Source organism: Lemur catta, chromosome 1 (genome assembly GCF_020740605.2).
Source record: "Lemur catta isolate mLemCat1 chromosome 1, mLemCat1.pri, whole genome shotgun sequence".
NCBI classification, from domain to species: Eukaryota; Metazoa; Chordata; class Mammalia; order Primates; family Lemuridae; genus Lemur; species Lemur catta.
In genome coordinates this window covers 108,180,535-108,196,275 of record NC_059128.1, presented here as the reverse complement: position 1 = coordinate 108,196,275, position 15,741 = coordinate 108,180,535, and the positions used below count along the sequence as shown (strand labels likewise).

The 15,741-nt window shown below is 53.0% G+C and overlaps 1 protein-coding gene across 1 annotated transcript in view; it reads left to right on the top strand.

Annotated features, from left to right (window-relative positions):
* GNG7 (G protein subunit gamma 7) overlaps window positions 1-15,741 on the top strand; it is a 123,672-nt gene that overhangs the window by 34,796 nt on the left and 73,135 nt on the right. The window contains exon 2 of the mRNA XM_045544224.1: window positions 843-901. The gene's annotated coding sequence lies outside the window, so the exon portion shown is untranslated. The remainder of the gene's footprint in view (window positions 1-842; window positions 902-15,741) is intronic.

Here is a 15,741-nt window from a genome sequence, read left to right as displayed (position 1 = left end):
GGGAGGCCAGGCCCAGCTTCCAGAACCCTCTCCCTCTGGAGTCACGCAGGACACGCTCTGCCCCCAGCATGGAGCAGTGATGACATGTGAGGAGTGTTGTCCCCAGGGAAGCTTGCAGAGACCCCACGCCGGGCTGTCCTTGGGGGCTGGTCACGTGGTCCCCTGCCTGGCCTGTGCTGCAATTCCAGACCCCAGAGGAAACCAGGGGTCAGGCATAGACCTCAATGTTTACAGGAGCAGTTTAGGCCCAGCTGCCCCTGCTGTCCATGAGGTAGGGGGGCCCCGTCCAGGTTCCCAGACGCCCCAAGGGCAGCCTCACTGGTGCCTTCTGAGGTCACAGCCCCAGGCCTGTGCTGGGGCTCTGCTATGCTCACAGACCAACTGTCCCAGTTCATCCGGGACCAGGGGAGTTTCCAAGACTCAGGACTTCCACGCTGACTCCGGGGAAGTCCCAGGAAGACCCGGATGAGTTGGCCACCCGTGGGCACCAGGGACAGGGGGACCACGGAGCTCAAAAGACACAGATAAACATCTTTTATAAACTATAATATATCATGTAAACATCGATCCTTGTTTCAGTTCAGTTTTTAAACACCTGGAAAACGTATTAGGAGCAACGTGGTGAATCTCCAATGTCTTGCCTTCTTGAGTGGAACCTCTCTGGGGTTGCCTCCGCACTGTCCCCACAGTTTGGCTGGAAACGAAAAGACAGGACTCCCTGAAATGACCTCTACCGTGTCTGGTCACGGGCAGGGGACTGTCCTACCATATTGACCCCGACCAACACCCCCCGCCCCCCGCCCCTGGCCACACCGACCTAAAATGCTGTGTTTCTCTTTCAGGGAGCGAAGCTTGGATTCCGAGCCTCTCGGTGCTGGGGACAGCCAGGCCTTGTGCACAGGTCAGTGCCACGATGTTTTCTTCGTTCCACATTCACAGTTGAAACTGGTGTTCAGTTGGCTCTTTGGGACGTGGGGCTGCTGTCGGGGCAGGCGCGTTGGCCTTGACAGCTGTGTGTCCGTGGCTCGTCTTTTCCACCAAGGGCACATTTCCCGCCCTCGAAGCAGGGTACGCAGCGCTGGAGAGGCATGGCTGTGTCCCTGCCTGCCCCGGGTCTCCCATCCTAGGGGGTTTGCAGAAGGAGGCTTCAGCCCTCACCCCCATCCACGATCACATGAAGGGTGATGTGTCGGTGGTCCCCACCCAGGGGAGAGCTGAGTCTCTGGACACCATATGCGTCTGAAACGCACCATGCACCCTGGCGGGATGGCAGCCTGGGGATGCTCCAGTGACCGATGGTGTCTTAGTCCGTTTGCATTGCTGTAAAGGAATGCCCGAGGCTGGGGGACGTATAAAAACAGAGTTTATTTGATTCGAGGTTCTGCAGGCTGTGCAAGGAGCGTGGCGCCGGCACCTGCTTCTGGGGAGGGATGCAGGCTGCCTCTGCTCACAGAGGAACGCGCAGGGGTGTCAGTGGCGGGAGGAAGGCAGGCAGGGTGGGGGCGGGCAAGGAGGTGCTGGGCTCTTCTATTTTATTTTATCTTTTTATAAATCAGCTCTCTCAGGATGAATAGAGCAAAAATTCAATCATTACCCCAAGGATAGCACCACGCCACTCCTGAGGGATCTGCCACCAGCTATATCATCTGGGAAGATTCTTTTGAACGAGTTAGGAGCAGAGCTGAGACTCCGATGTTGGTCCCTTAACTGTCCTCTGTTTGCCTCTGAAGGGTTTTGAAAGGCTTTTAAAATGTAGGCAGAAGAAATCATTTAAAAATAAATTATTTTCCTTTGCTTTGTGCACAAAAGAAGAACACACACACACACACACACACACACACACACACACACACACGCAAGTTAGAGAAGAAGGCAGAATTCCTGAGAAAGACAGATCTGTAGGGACAGGAAGGTGACCTGTGGTGGTCAGAGGCGGGGGCCATCCGCATGTACCAGGGTCTCTCGGGGGTGATGGAACAGTTCAGAACTGTGTGGCAGGGGTGGCCACACGACTCGGTGGACTTAATAAAAAATCTTTGGATTTCACACTTCAGTTGAATTGTATGGCATGTAAACTGTACCTTGGTAAAGTTAAAACATGGATATTTTAGCTCAGCCCAATAGAAATCATTTTGGTCTCATCTGTAGTAGACGTCTTTTAAGCTTCGAGCAGATACCTTGGTGTTCACCTCCCTGGCAGCAGTGACAAGCCACCGTTGTCATGGGCAGTAACTCCAGAGCAGACTTACTTACAAAGAGAAAGATATGTACACGTATAGAAATGAGCTAAAGAACCCAAGTGTCTGTCAAGGGGTGACTGGACAAAACAGAGCCGTCCATCCATGCACTGGAGCATCACGCAGCCAGGAAAAGGGACGAGGCTCTGACACAGGCCACAGCGTGGGTGGACCTTGAGGACATCGTGCTCAGTGAGAGACGCCAGACACAGAAGGACACACAGTGTGTGACTCCATTTATATGAAATGTCCAGAACAGGCAGATCCACAGAGACGGGACATGGATTTGTGGTTTCAAGGGGAGGGGGATGGGGGAGTGGTGACTGCTCATGGGATGGGGGCTTCTTTTGGGGGCGATAGAATGTTCTGGAATTAGAGGTGACAGTTGCACAACTCTTTGAACATACTAAATGCCATTGAATTGCGTATTTTCAATGGGTGGATTGTGTGGCATATGATTTGTATCTCAATAAAGCTGGTGTGTGTATATATGGAGAGCTGTTTTATGCATATAAAGCATGGATATAAAAAGCTTTTATATATATATAAAAGAATTCAAATATAAAAGTGTGAAAGACTTCATATTGTCTGATTCCACTTATAGGAAGTTTCTAGAAAAAGCTACAGATCAGCAGTTGCCTGAGGGCCAGGGGTGGGATTGGAACAGCTTTTGGGGCCGATGACAGTGTTCTGTAATGAGATTTTGCCACTGGTTGCACAACCATATAAATTAACTGAAACTCTTGCAACTGTGTGCGCTTAAAGACGCGTGGGTCTTTGGGTATGTAAATCTTACCCCAGTGAGGCCATTAAACAAACAAAAAATCTCAGTCGGAAAGAGAACAGACAGCAACACCATGGTAGGAAGGTGAGGCAGAGCCGGGAGGGTGTTAAAAAGTTTCAGGTGGCCGGGCGCAGTGGCTCACGCCTGTAATCCCAGCACTCTGGGAGGCCAAGGCGAGAGGATCACTTGAGGTCAGGAGTTCGAGACCAGCCCCAGCAACATATGGAGACCCTGTCTCTAGAAAAAAATGGAAAAATTAGCCAGGTGTGGTGGCACATGCCCATGGTCCCAGCTACTCTGGAGGCTGAGGCAGGAGGATCACTTGAGCCCAGGAGGTTGAGGCTGCAGTGACCTGTGATGACACCACTGCACTCCAGCCTGGGTGACAGAGCGAGACCCTGTCTCTAAAAAAGAAAAGTTCCAGGAGCTCACTGGGGCTGGCCACACCACAGGTGTTTGGTGTTGGGCTCTTATTTTATTTTTATGAGACAGGGTGTCACTCTTTGATAATCCTTCAAGCGATCCTCCGATCCAGCCTCCTCAATGGGAGGACCCTGTGCTGACACTGGGCCCCCAGGTCATCCAGGGTGACCTTCCGTCTCAAGATCTTTAACCTAATCCCATCTGTAGAGTCCCTTTTGCCACATAGGTGACATATCTACAAATTCCAAAGATTAGGACTTGGGCATCTCTGTTAGTCCCTCTGCTGGAGTGGAACCCGCTGGAGGTGTGAGCTGAGCTGGGCTCCTCCCTGGCCTGATCCCACATGTCCCCAAGATTTTAAGGAGCAAGAAGGGAGACTGCAGCGGGGGTCCACCAGGCGTGACTCTGGCCATCTTGGGGCTGGGTGTCTCGGGACTGTGACCACAGGGATCAGTTGCCCATACCCGGGTCCCTTCTTGGGACTACCCTGGGGTGGGGAGGAAACCTGCCGATTGCTGGAGTACCTGTCCTTAATTTCATAGTATTAATTCCCATCATTAATAACTTCCATAATTTCATAGTATCAAGCTATACACAGCAACTTGACCTGAAGGTATTTCATCCCTGGCGAGATCGAAACTCTCTGAGCGGTTGGTTTGGGTTTGGTGTCATGCTCTGCTAGGTCAGCAGTCTGTGCCCGGTGAGAGCTCCGAGTGAACACACGCAAAGAGCCGGCAGTGCGCCCGGGAGTGGGCATGGCTGCGGCTCACCCGCCGGGCTAAGACAGGACAGGCTACTGCGCTGCTGTAATTCAGGCTTCGAGTTTATAATTCTGTCTCACAGGAAAGCCGTCATAGAGCCGTCTGCCCCCAGGCCACAGAGTGTGTCTTCCAGGTCAGGCAGCTCTTTCCCTCTCCAGCTTGCCTGCTCTGGGGTTGCAAACTACGGCCCCAAGGCCACATGGGGGACAGGGCAATTTTGAGGCAGCAGCCTGGATTTTTGGTCACCATCTTCGAGGGGAGCCAGGGGCCCAGAGGATGGCATTCCAGCACCACCTGCCTCCAGCCCAGACCTTCCTCCCGGGTCTTCGGGCAAGAGCAGGACCCTGCCGAGTGAGTTGGGCTGAGGAAGGAGGTCCCAGCCCCAGGGAGACGCGTTGGGACAGAGACGCAAGAGACAGGCTGTCCCCAAAGCCAGAGAACAAGTTAGCAGCAAAGCTGGAACTGGAGTCCTGGTCTCTTTGGGCTTGTTTGTGCTCGGCCTGGTGCAAAACAGATCTCAGTGTTTAACTTTGTTGGGCAGGACGCGTGTGGGGTGCGTGTGTGTGCGTGAGAAACGAGGGAGCCCTGCCTATCCCGTCTTTGAAGTCAAAGTCAGACAGATTTCTTGTTAAAAAAAAAAAAATTAAAATGAATGAAGAAAAGTACAAAGAGGAACGCCAAGCCCTCCCCCACCCACCCGACAGTGACCGCTGTTCCCGTCCCGGTGAGCACGTCCCGGGATCTGTTTGTGAATTACGTCCACATGTACGATTCTAGCTGAATAGGATTTTGTTCTTCAAGGTGCTCATTTTGATGAATGGGCCTCTTGTCAATAACTCTAGATTTCCATCATCGTTGTTAAGGCTTGCTTAATACTCCATGTGACAGGGCATGGCCATTTATTCCCTTGTAAATGATTTTGTAATTTATTTAAGTGATTCTCCCTGGATGGGCATCTGGAGTGTTTCTCTCTCTCTCTCTCTCTCCTTTCTCCCTTCCTTTCTTTCTTTCTTCTCGCCACCTTTGTAAACCCTTGGATGGCTGTGGTTTCCTGTAAACACCTGTAAATAGACTCGCCATGCTCTGTGTGCGTGTGTGTGATTGACTTTTTGACATTGGACTACAGTGACCTCCAGAAATGTCCCGGTTCCCTCCAGGAGTGCCCATTTCTCCACCCTCCCAATACAGTCTTTAAATCTTTGCCAACCTGACAAGTGAGAACAGGTCCTCTCTCCCGGGCTGCGGGTGCAAGCACCCCGCTCTCTCAGGTGTCTCTTGGGCGCGTCGCCCGACGTGTTCTCTGCTGACCTCTCTGCTGAGGTCTCTGTCTCTCCTCGATTTGTTTGAAGTCTTTATATACGTTCGTTTGAACTCTGCAAATATTTTTCCGAGCACGTCTTTCGACTTTGCTTACAGTGGCTTTTGCCACAGAGGATTTTCAATGTTTTTCATACATCAGTGTTTGCCTTTGTTTTGTGTGGCACTCTTCCAGATTTTAAGATTATAAAAAAAAAAAAATCATCTGTATTCTGTACTGGCTGCATGTGCTACACTTAAATCTTGAACCGTTTGAAATTTAACTTTGTTAGTGGGTCTCACGGGGGCGGTGATTCTGCCTCTACAAATTGGAGGGGTGACCCTGGGCAGTGTCTGGGGACATTTATTGTTGTCACAGCTGGGGAGGGGGGTGCTCCTGGCATGGGGTGGGTGGGGGCCGGGGACCCTGCTCAGGGCCCTGCAGCGCCCAGGATGGCCCCAGTATCCACAGCGCCGTGGTGGCAGTCCCTGTCCCAACATAAGCACTTCGCTGTCCTCTTTGCTTACTGCGTGCAGTACAAAAGAACTCTGTGACCTCCAAATCGAAGCATGTTTTTCTGATAGCCCTTTGTTCTCCCTGGGAGTTTTTGAGCATTTCTGCCAAGAGCATTATCGGAGCCTTTTATTTCGAGAGCGGCCCTTGTGCAGTGAGCAAACTCCAACCCCAGCCTGCCCGTCACAGTGCACCTCTTCCCCCCGGCTGGTTCCCGGCTTTCAGCCTGTCCTGGGCATGTTGAAATGCACATCATTATCAGTTTTTTTCCGTGGACAAGTTGTTCCTCTGAAAGAACTGCCAAGCTATACTGTCAAAACCTTAAAATGTTCTGCTCACAGAAGGTCACAGGCTGCCGCTGCTGCTTTCCCCACAAAAAACCTGTACAGTAGACATGTAATTAGGGAGTGCCACGCTGAACCCCCCAGGGGCCTCTGCCACGGCCCCCAGTGCCTGAAACCCCCTTCTTGCACCCTGTTGCCACTGAGTCTGCAGCCGCGGACACGTGGTGCTTCCCAAGGTGGCAGGGGAGCTTGGACACAACCTTGACCCTTTACAGCAGGGGTCACCTGGAGGTGATCCTGCCCTCCCCACCAAAGGACACTGGGCCATGTTTGGGGACATTTGTAGTTGTCATGGTTAGGGGAAGCTCCTGGCATGGGGTGGGTGGAGGCCACGGATGCTGCCCAGCACCCTGCAGTGCCCAGGATGGCCCCCCACAGAGAACAATCCTCACAAGTGTCCACAGTGCAGGGGGGGAGGGAGACCCTGAATTATTAATACTTATTTGGGGATAAAAACTGGGTCTATTCCCTGCTCACGCTGGACACCAGAGTAAACTCCTGATGAGGCAGACGGTACAGACCAGGGGATCCCCAGCCCATGGGACTCCCCTCTTCCCTCCCTCCCCATTCAGTTGTGGAATTAAACGTGTGCAGCCTCCTAGGACCTCAGCAGGGAAGCTGATGGTGGGATGCTGAGTCTCTTGGGGCCTGTGAAATCCCCTCACTCAGGGGGTCTCAGCTGGAGGCACTTTTGTCCCCAAGACATTTTTGGGTATCTGGATTGATGGGTGTGCCTGCATGGAGACCAGGGACACAGCTCAGTGTCCTGCCATGCATGGGAGGGATCAGCCCCGAATGCCCACAGTGCCCAGGGTGAGACCCTGGTGCCTGAGAACCTTGCCTCGAGGGTGAGTCAAGATCATTCTGTCTGTTCCCTGCCTGACCAACTTACTGTGGTTCCTGCTCAAGCCCCAGCAAACAAACCCTCTCTTTGGAGCCCTTCAGGTCAAGGCCTGTCACAGATGTCCTCTCAGTCCTTCTTAAGGGTCGGTGACTGTCACCACCCAATTTTCCTGAGCTGAAGCTGGACACCTGGAGAGGCTCCGGTGTGCAAGGACTGGGCAGGGGACCACTCTGCAGGGCAGCCGCAGCGCGCATGCGTGCCCGTTGCTAAGCAACCTCTTGCACAGTCAGCCTCCCACAGAACAAGGGATGCTGCAAACATGGTCACTGCAGAGTCATCCAACCTCGGCCGCCTTTGACTCAAAACACACACGGGGGTGACACTCACGTATGATGAGAAGTCAGGGGACGGGGGACATGGGGGAGCCAAGTGGGGGCCGGAGGGTGCCTCGTTGGCTGTGGGCCCAAGGGGTCGCCACATCCCCCAGGGCCCTTTCTCAGTTCTGCCAGCCGGCCCCCAGTGTGATTCCACCTGGCCATGGTCACTGATGGTGTGGGCACTGGGATTCTTTTTCCTTCCCTCTGGTTCATCCATTTAGTCAGCAGACATCCACCTGTGTGCATGTGTGTGTGAGTGCACACATGTATGTACATGTTTATGTTTGTGTGTATGTTTATATGTGGGGAGTTTATGCATGTTTGTATGGGTGCTTGTGTATGTGAGTGCACACGTGTACATGTGTGGGGATAGTGTATGCATCTTTGTGTTGTTTTTTATATATGTGTGTATATGTGTTTGTTCATGTGTATGTGAATGTGTTATGTGAGTGTGCATGTGTGGGGGGGGTGTATGTTTGTGTGGGAGTGTATGCATGTTTTGTGGGTGCTTGTGTATATGTATGTATATGTGTTTGTGTGTGCGGGTGTATGTTTGCATGGGGGGAGTGTATGCATGTTTGTGTGGGTGCTCATGTACATGTGTGCATCTGTGTGTATGTGCCTGTTTGTGCACATGTGTGTGCACATGCATGCTTGTGTGTGTGTGTCCGTGATTATGTATGGGCCTGTGTGTTTCAATGTGAACTCTGCAGTCACCCAGAATTGATTTCAGCCCACAGCGTAATCCAGGGATCTAAATTTCGTTTCTTTTCCAAGCACTTACCCAGTTTTCCTGGCACTACTGATTAAAGATTCCCCCTTTCCCCAGCGAGCTGCAGCCTCTCACACGTCCAGGGGAGCTTCTGCCAGGACCTCTGCCCCCACCCGCACCCTCCTCCTCCTCTCTGCCCCAGGGAAACAGCAGCTCTAGTCCTGTTGGCCCTAAAGAAAGCAAACAGAGAGCGGCCTGTGGAGGGTGCCATGTGGCAGAGACCCAAGGGTGGCCTCTAGGAGCTGAGTGCACCCCGCATCCAACAGCCACGAGAAAACAGGGGCCTCTTTCCTACAGCTGCAAGGAAACGGATTCTGCAGTAACCCCAAGGAGCTTAGAAGAGGACCCTAAATTCCAGTGAAGACTCAGCCCAGCCAATACTGATGTGATTCCAGGCTTACACGAATGGAATCTTACAAGATTGAGTTGAGGACCCCACGAAGCCGTGCCAGACCCCTGACACACAGAAGCTGTGAAATGACAAAGGGGTGTTGTTTTAACTGTGGAGTCTGTGGCGATTTGTTACGTGGCAGTAGCTGACTAATACACCTGCTATGTTGCAGTGGAGCGGATTGTCTCCATTTCACAGATGACAAGAATAGTAGCTGAGGGAAGCCAAGTAACTGCCCAGGGCCACAGGGCAACTGTTTTGTGATTGTCACCTGGGATCAGACGTCAGCTCGTTAAGATCAGGCATTGGTCCAAGTCCCCGTGAGATGTTTAGCAAGTGAGTGAAAGAAGGAAAGAATGAAAGATCTGGGACATAGCCTCACCTGACCTCCTGCACACAGGTGAGTCTGTGGCCAGGACCAGTGACACCATGGGACAGTGAGTGAAACCTCCAGAACATAACTGTTGTGGCCCTGGAAGGAGTAACAATCACATGGACCGCCCGGGCTGAGTCAGTTGCCAGAGCTGAGGTCTGAGCTAATTAGCCTCCCGGAATGTGACATGCTGTTCCCCGGCTCTCTGACTAATACTCTGTCTGATTCAGAGCTTTGCTCGTAATGACAGGCAAGCCTTGAGCCAGTCATTCTCTGCCCCTCGTGAGATGGGGACCCAGGAGCAGCTGGCAGGGACAGAAAGCCAGGCTGGCTGGCACTCCAGGACAGGTGTTCAAGTCGTGCAGGCTGCCAGCTGTGGCCGTCCTTGAAGGAAGCTGGGGCCAGAGGAAGCAGGTGCAGAGAGGACAAGGCACACGGAGGAGGCGGGAAGAGAGGTAGCAGCAGGGATTTGGGGCTGGAACCACACCCTTGGGTGCCCCTGGCAAACCATTAACCAGGGTCCTCCTCCTGGCACCGTGGGGTGGGCTTGCCGCTGCTAATGTGGGGGCGTCCTGAGCCCTGCAGGATGCTGAGCTATGTCCCCAGCCTCCACCCACTCCATGCCAGGAGCTCCCCCTCCCTCCATTGTTAACAACCACAGATGTCCCCAGACACTGCCAAGTGTCACCTTGAGGGGACAGAATTGTCCCAGTTGAGACCCTAATCAAGTGAACTGATCAAGACAGCACTGCCCGAGGGTGAAAGCAGGTGCCCATGCAACAGGCCTTACGTGGGGCTTCAGGGAGGGCTTCCTGGAGGAAGTGACATCTGAGTTGAATATGGACAGAACTCTGGAACTGACTCGTTAGGGGACAGGGCACACAGGAGTTGGACCCAGGACCTCAGGCACAGTGAGGGGGAGGGAGCAAGGAGCCACAGGTCCCAAGGGCAGGAGGGAGCCATGGAGGGTTCCAGCCCCACCCATGACAACAATCAGTTGGTTTGGCTCCAGCCTCCTTCTCACCCTCCCCTTCTCTTTGGTAAAATTGGGGTGATAAGCACCCCACCGCCCAGGGTCATGTGAGGAATAAATGATGCAATCAGCTATGAGGTCCTTGTCCCGTGCCCAGGCACAGGGAGGGCATCTTGGAAACATGAAGTGCTCAGCGTCCATGTACATTCCTGGAAGCGTCCTGTCCCCCAAGCAGGGCTGGGCCCTCTCGCTCCCTCTGTTCCCCTCTCTGGGCCCTGTCCTCTTCCTTCCCGAAGACTGTTCCTTTTCTGGCTTCCTTGGTAACCATGGAAACACCAGGAAGTGAGTGGGAGGCCCACAGGTTGGTGTTGGAACCCTGGACCCCTGCTCCCTGATCCGGTGTCTGTGCCCTTGCCCAAGGAGGAGAGAGACTTTGGGGGACCCCCAGGGACAGAACGTGACCCCTTGGCACAGAGCCCAAGCCCCCGGGGAAGTAAACAAAAAGAGTCCACCCCAGCCTGGGGATCCCCGGCTCTGTGTCCCCCAGGAAGGATGACAGCTGGGCAGTGGCTTCTTTGCCCTTAGCCGACCTTGGGTTTCCTGTTCCCCGGGGCAGGAGCGGCTTGGCCCTCAGAGCAGAGAATTCCAGGCTCAGAGGCTCAGTAAACACCGGAGAGCTCGCAGATCTCCTGCCTGCCTGCCACTGCCTGGGGGTCATTAGGAAAGGTTCCTCCCCCACCCCAGGCTTTCCCAGAAGGCTTGGCCAGGCCCCGCCTCCTGCAGAGGGAGGGGGCCTGGGACACTGCTGGGAACAGCTGCCTGCAGGGCCACCAGGCCTGCACTGCTCACAGCTGCTCAGGAGGAGGAACAAAGCCAGACAGAGGTGGGGGACTCTTTTTTAATTGTGGTAAAACACATGTAACATAAAATTTACCATCTTAACCATTTTTAGTGCCCAGGTCAGTAGCATTAAGCACATGCACATTGCTGTGCAACCGTCACCACCCTCCGTCTCCAGAACTTTCTCGTCTTCCCAGACTGAAGCTCTGTCCCCATGAAACACTCACTCCCCACCCCCTCCCCAGCCCCTGGTACCCACCATCCTACTTCCTGTCTTTGTGGATCTGCCTGTTCTGGACATTTCATATAAATGGAGTCTCACCCTGTGTGTCCTTCTGTGTCTGGCGTCTCTCACTGAGCTCGATGTCCTCAAGGTCCCTCCATGCTGAAGCCTGTGTCAGAGCCTTGTCCCTTTTCGTGGCTGTGTGATTCTGTCCACCCAGAATCAGTGTGTGGACGGACCATGTTGTGTTTGTCCATTTGTCTGTCCGCCACACACCTTGTGGCTGACAACGTGGTGTGCGAATATGTGTCTGGGTCTCTGCTTTCGGTTCCTTTGCGTATGGAACACCCTTTTGCCCTGTTGTGGCACCTCTGCCCAGCCTGTGGTCACCTCCGTCCCTTCCGGGAGAGCAGGGAACCCAGGCTGAGCCTCAGAGTCCAGGAGCTGGGCCAAGAAGCAGCTCGTCCCTCCCCGCTCACCTGGGCCCCAGGAAGAGGAGCAAAGGCTTTGCATTGGGCAAGGACTGTGCCCGTGGCATAAAAATGCAAAGCATGGGCTGGGCACGGTGGCTCACACCTATAATCCTAGCACTCTGGAAGGCCGAGGCGAGCGGATCGCTCAAGGTCAGGAGTTTGAGACCAGCCTGAGCGAGACCCCGTCTCTACCAAAAATAGAAAGAAATGATTTGGACAGCTAAAAATCTATATAGAAAAAATTAGCTGGGCATGGTGGCACATGCCTGTAGTCCCAGCTACTCGGGAGGCTGAGGCAGGAGGATCGCTTGAGCCCAGGAGTTTGAGGTTGCTGTGAGCTAGGCTGACGCCACGGCACTCACTCTAGCCCAGGCAACAGAGTGAGACTCTGTCTCAAAAAAAAAAAAAAATGCAAAGCATGCAAGTGTTGTACAGTGACAGTGAAGCCTCCCTCCCCGCTGGCTTGCTGGCTTTGGGCTCCCCTTCCCGGAAGCAAGTGGCGTCACCAGTTTCTGGGTCTCTTCGCCTTCATTTCTGACTGATTATTTCTGCAGGGCGACATCTCGCACCTTCGTAAGCCTAAAACCCCCGGGTGGAGGGGACGCCAAGGGCAGGGCTGTGGTGGGGCAGCCCGAGTGCCTGGCAGCTTGCCCAGGGCACAGCCGCAGTTTAATAATAATCTGCCCCACCAAAAAGAAGAAGAAGGGACCCTCCGGGAAAGGTGCCGTGTGGCAGTTACCGAAGGGCAGCCTGAATGCTCATAGGGACGGAGGTGGGGAGGAAGTGATCTTTAAATCGTCAGAGGGGGTTTTGTGCATTGAACTTGCTCCTCAGCGGCGAACAGCATCCGGAGGGGAGAGAGGAGAGCAGATGAGTCTCTTGTGGCTGCTGTGACAGGTGACCACAGACCTAGGGGACTTAAAACCACACACATTTCTTCTTGCACAGTCCTGGAGGCCAGACCCCCAGAGTCAAGGTGTCTCAGGGCCGACCTCCCTCCAGAGGCTCCAGGGGAGGCTCCTTCCTGCCTCTTCCAGCTTTGGGGGACTTCAGGTGTCCCTTGGCTTGTGGCCACATCGCTCCAGTCTCTGCCTCTGTCTCCATGCAGCCGCCTCCTCTGTCTTCTCCTCTTTTGTCTCTTGCGAGGACACTTGTCTTTGGACTTAGGGCCCACACTACCCCAGCACAACCTTGTCTTAGCCAGTGACATCTGCAAAGGGTGGAGGCCCCCTTTCCAAGTAAGGTCTCTGTCTCCGTCTGCTGGGGCCACTGCGGACGGGGCGGCTCCAACAACAGACATTCATTTCCTCGCCATAGCACAGGCTGTGGGTGCACGATCAAGGTGTGGGCAGGTGCGTTTCTCTTGAAGCCTCTCTCCTCAGCTTGCAGGGGGCCGCCTCCTCGCTGTGTTCCCACGTGGCCTTTTCTCTGTGCGTGTGCAACTCCACTGTCTCTTCCTCTTCTGAAAAGGACACGCATCCTTATAAAAACACCCTTATGACTCATTTAACCTTCATAGTGTCTTTAAAGACCCCATCTGCAAATGCAGTCACATGTGTTGGGAGGGTTAGGGCTTCAATGTATGGGTTTTAAGGGAACACAGTTCAGTGCATAGCAGTCACTTTCTGGGGTTCCACCCTCTGCAGGGGAGCTGGGCTGTCCTCAGTCCTCAGTAAACAACTGCGGTCGGTCGTGGGGAGGGAAGGTCAACCCAGAAAAAGGTAAAAGGTGATGGTTGACGGTTGATGGGGCCCCTGTTTGCTCAAGGCTGCAGCTTGTGTGTAACCTCCAGCCTTCAGAGTGCCCTGCGGGAGGGGACACGTCACCGCTTTTATAAACGCAAGTAGAAGCCCAGGCTGGGGGGGTTACCCAGGGTCCCAGAACTCTGCCTCGAATCAGGTCAGCACTTCCAGCCCCAGGGTGTCCATTCTCTGCAGGACACCGGTGGCTTGGCTGGGGACCTGATGGCGTGTGCACATCCCCAGCCCCCCAGGGTGGCCAGCAATATGGCCCCAAGAAACCCACTGACAGCTGGGATGTTTCAATGAAATCTTTGCTTTTGCTTTTAATTGCCCGAAAATGTTGGATTCTTGCCTGAGATCTTTCTAACTTGTTTCACCTTTTTTAAATATCCTGTTGGTCTAGTGGCTTAGCGGCCCCTTGGGTGGCAGGTTTCCTGGTGCACGGGAACTGCTCTGGGGTGTTGGGGACAGGCTGAAGGCCGTTCCTCTGGCTGTGGGGGGATTACGGGGGAGCAGTGACCATCCTGGAGCCAAAATGCAGGCGTGTCCACTTTTATTTTACAAGTATGTTTCTCTTTCTTTTTTAAAAAAAAATAGCTTTATTGAGATATAATTCACAAAGTACAAAATTCACTCTTTAAAAGTGTACAATTCAGTGATTTTTAGCACATTCAGAGTCGTGTAACCATCACTTCTATCTAATTCCAGAACATTCCATCACCCCAAAAGAAGCCACAGACCCATAGTGGTCACTCTCCATCCCCTCCCCCAGCCCCTGACACCCGCAGATCCACGTCCCGTCTCTGTGGATCTGCCTATTCTGGACATTTCATATGAACAGAGTCTCACACTGTGTGTCCTTCTGTGTCTGGCGTCTCTCACCGAGCACGATGTCTTCAAGGTCCCTCCATGCTGTGGCCTGTGTCAGAGCCTCATCTCTTTTCCTGACTGAGTGATACTCCATGGTGACATTTGCTTTAGCAGGCAGTACGTGATGGACGTGGCAGTGGCAGTCTGACGTCTGTGGGTGCTGCACTGTGGATATGGTTTGGCTAATTACAGACGAGCCCTTGCTGCAACATTGCTATAGTCTAGACCTGGAGTAGCAAACTTTTCTGCAAGAGCCCGCCTGTGAAGTCTCAATCTTTGCTGACCAGGCAGTCTCTGCCACTGTAGTGGAAAATCTGCCACAGGCAACATGTAAACAGATGGGCTTGGCCGTGTACCAATAAAACTTTATTTACAAAAACACCAGTGAGCCAGTGGCAGCCTAAGGGCCACAGTTTGGCAACTCCTGGCTCAGGACAAAGTTTCTCAAACTTTCTGGTCCTGAAGATTCCCAAGAGCTTTTATTTATGTGGGTTTTTTTTTTATCGATATTTGCTATATTTAAAATTAAAACCAAGAAAATGTGCAATATGTATTAATGCGTTAAAAATAACAATAATAAACTCTTAGGGTAACAAAAATGACACTTTTTTTTTACATGGAAAATAACTATTTTCCAAAACACACAAATAAGAAAATTAGTGAAAATGCCAAGGAAAGACCAAGAAACTGTCACAGCCCAAAGAAGCCTTAGATGTTGTGACAACTAAATGCCACATGGGATCCTGCGCAGGGCCCTGGGGCAGGAAAGGGCATGAGGGGAAACTGAGGAAACCTGAATGAAGTGTGGAGTTTGCTTAATAGTAACGTGCCTGTGTCCGTTACTCAGCTGTAACCAGGATGTCACCTCAAGAGGAAGCTGGCGGGGCATAGGCGGGGACTTTCTATACTATCTTTGTAACTTTCCTGTAAATCTAAAATTACTCTAAATAAAATGTTTATTTTTAAAAAAATAGAACAGAAGAAAGAAATGTGGCTGAGAGCTCCATTAGAGGAGGGCGAGACCTTTGTCCTCAGTGCCTGGTGCCCAGGGGTCAGCAAGATGGACAAGCCAGCGGGTGGAGGGTGGATGGTGGGTCAGCAAATATTGACCCAGCAGCACCTACTGTGTGCCAGCAACAGTCTAGCTGCTAGAGACCAGCCTGACTCAGATAGAATAAAGTCCTGTCCTCAGGGGGCATCCATTCCAGCGCAGGATGGCACGTCACACCGAGGCATGAGGCACACAAGAAAACGAAACAGAATCTTAGAAAACAAGGAAATGGGATGGGGCGGGGCTGAGAGGAGAAAGAAGAGACTGTCTCTAGGCAGGTGTTGGAGGCAGGGGGGAGGGCAGGGGGGAAGGCTCCCTGGAGGGGGGGTTTGGGAGCAGAGGAGGGAGCTGGGGACAGACCCTGCAGGGCTGCAGGTGGTGAGGGGATGTGGACAGTCATGAGGCACCATGGCCAGGTGTCCTGCAGGACGTCCTGGGTCTGGGTGGGTCTCA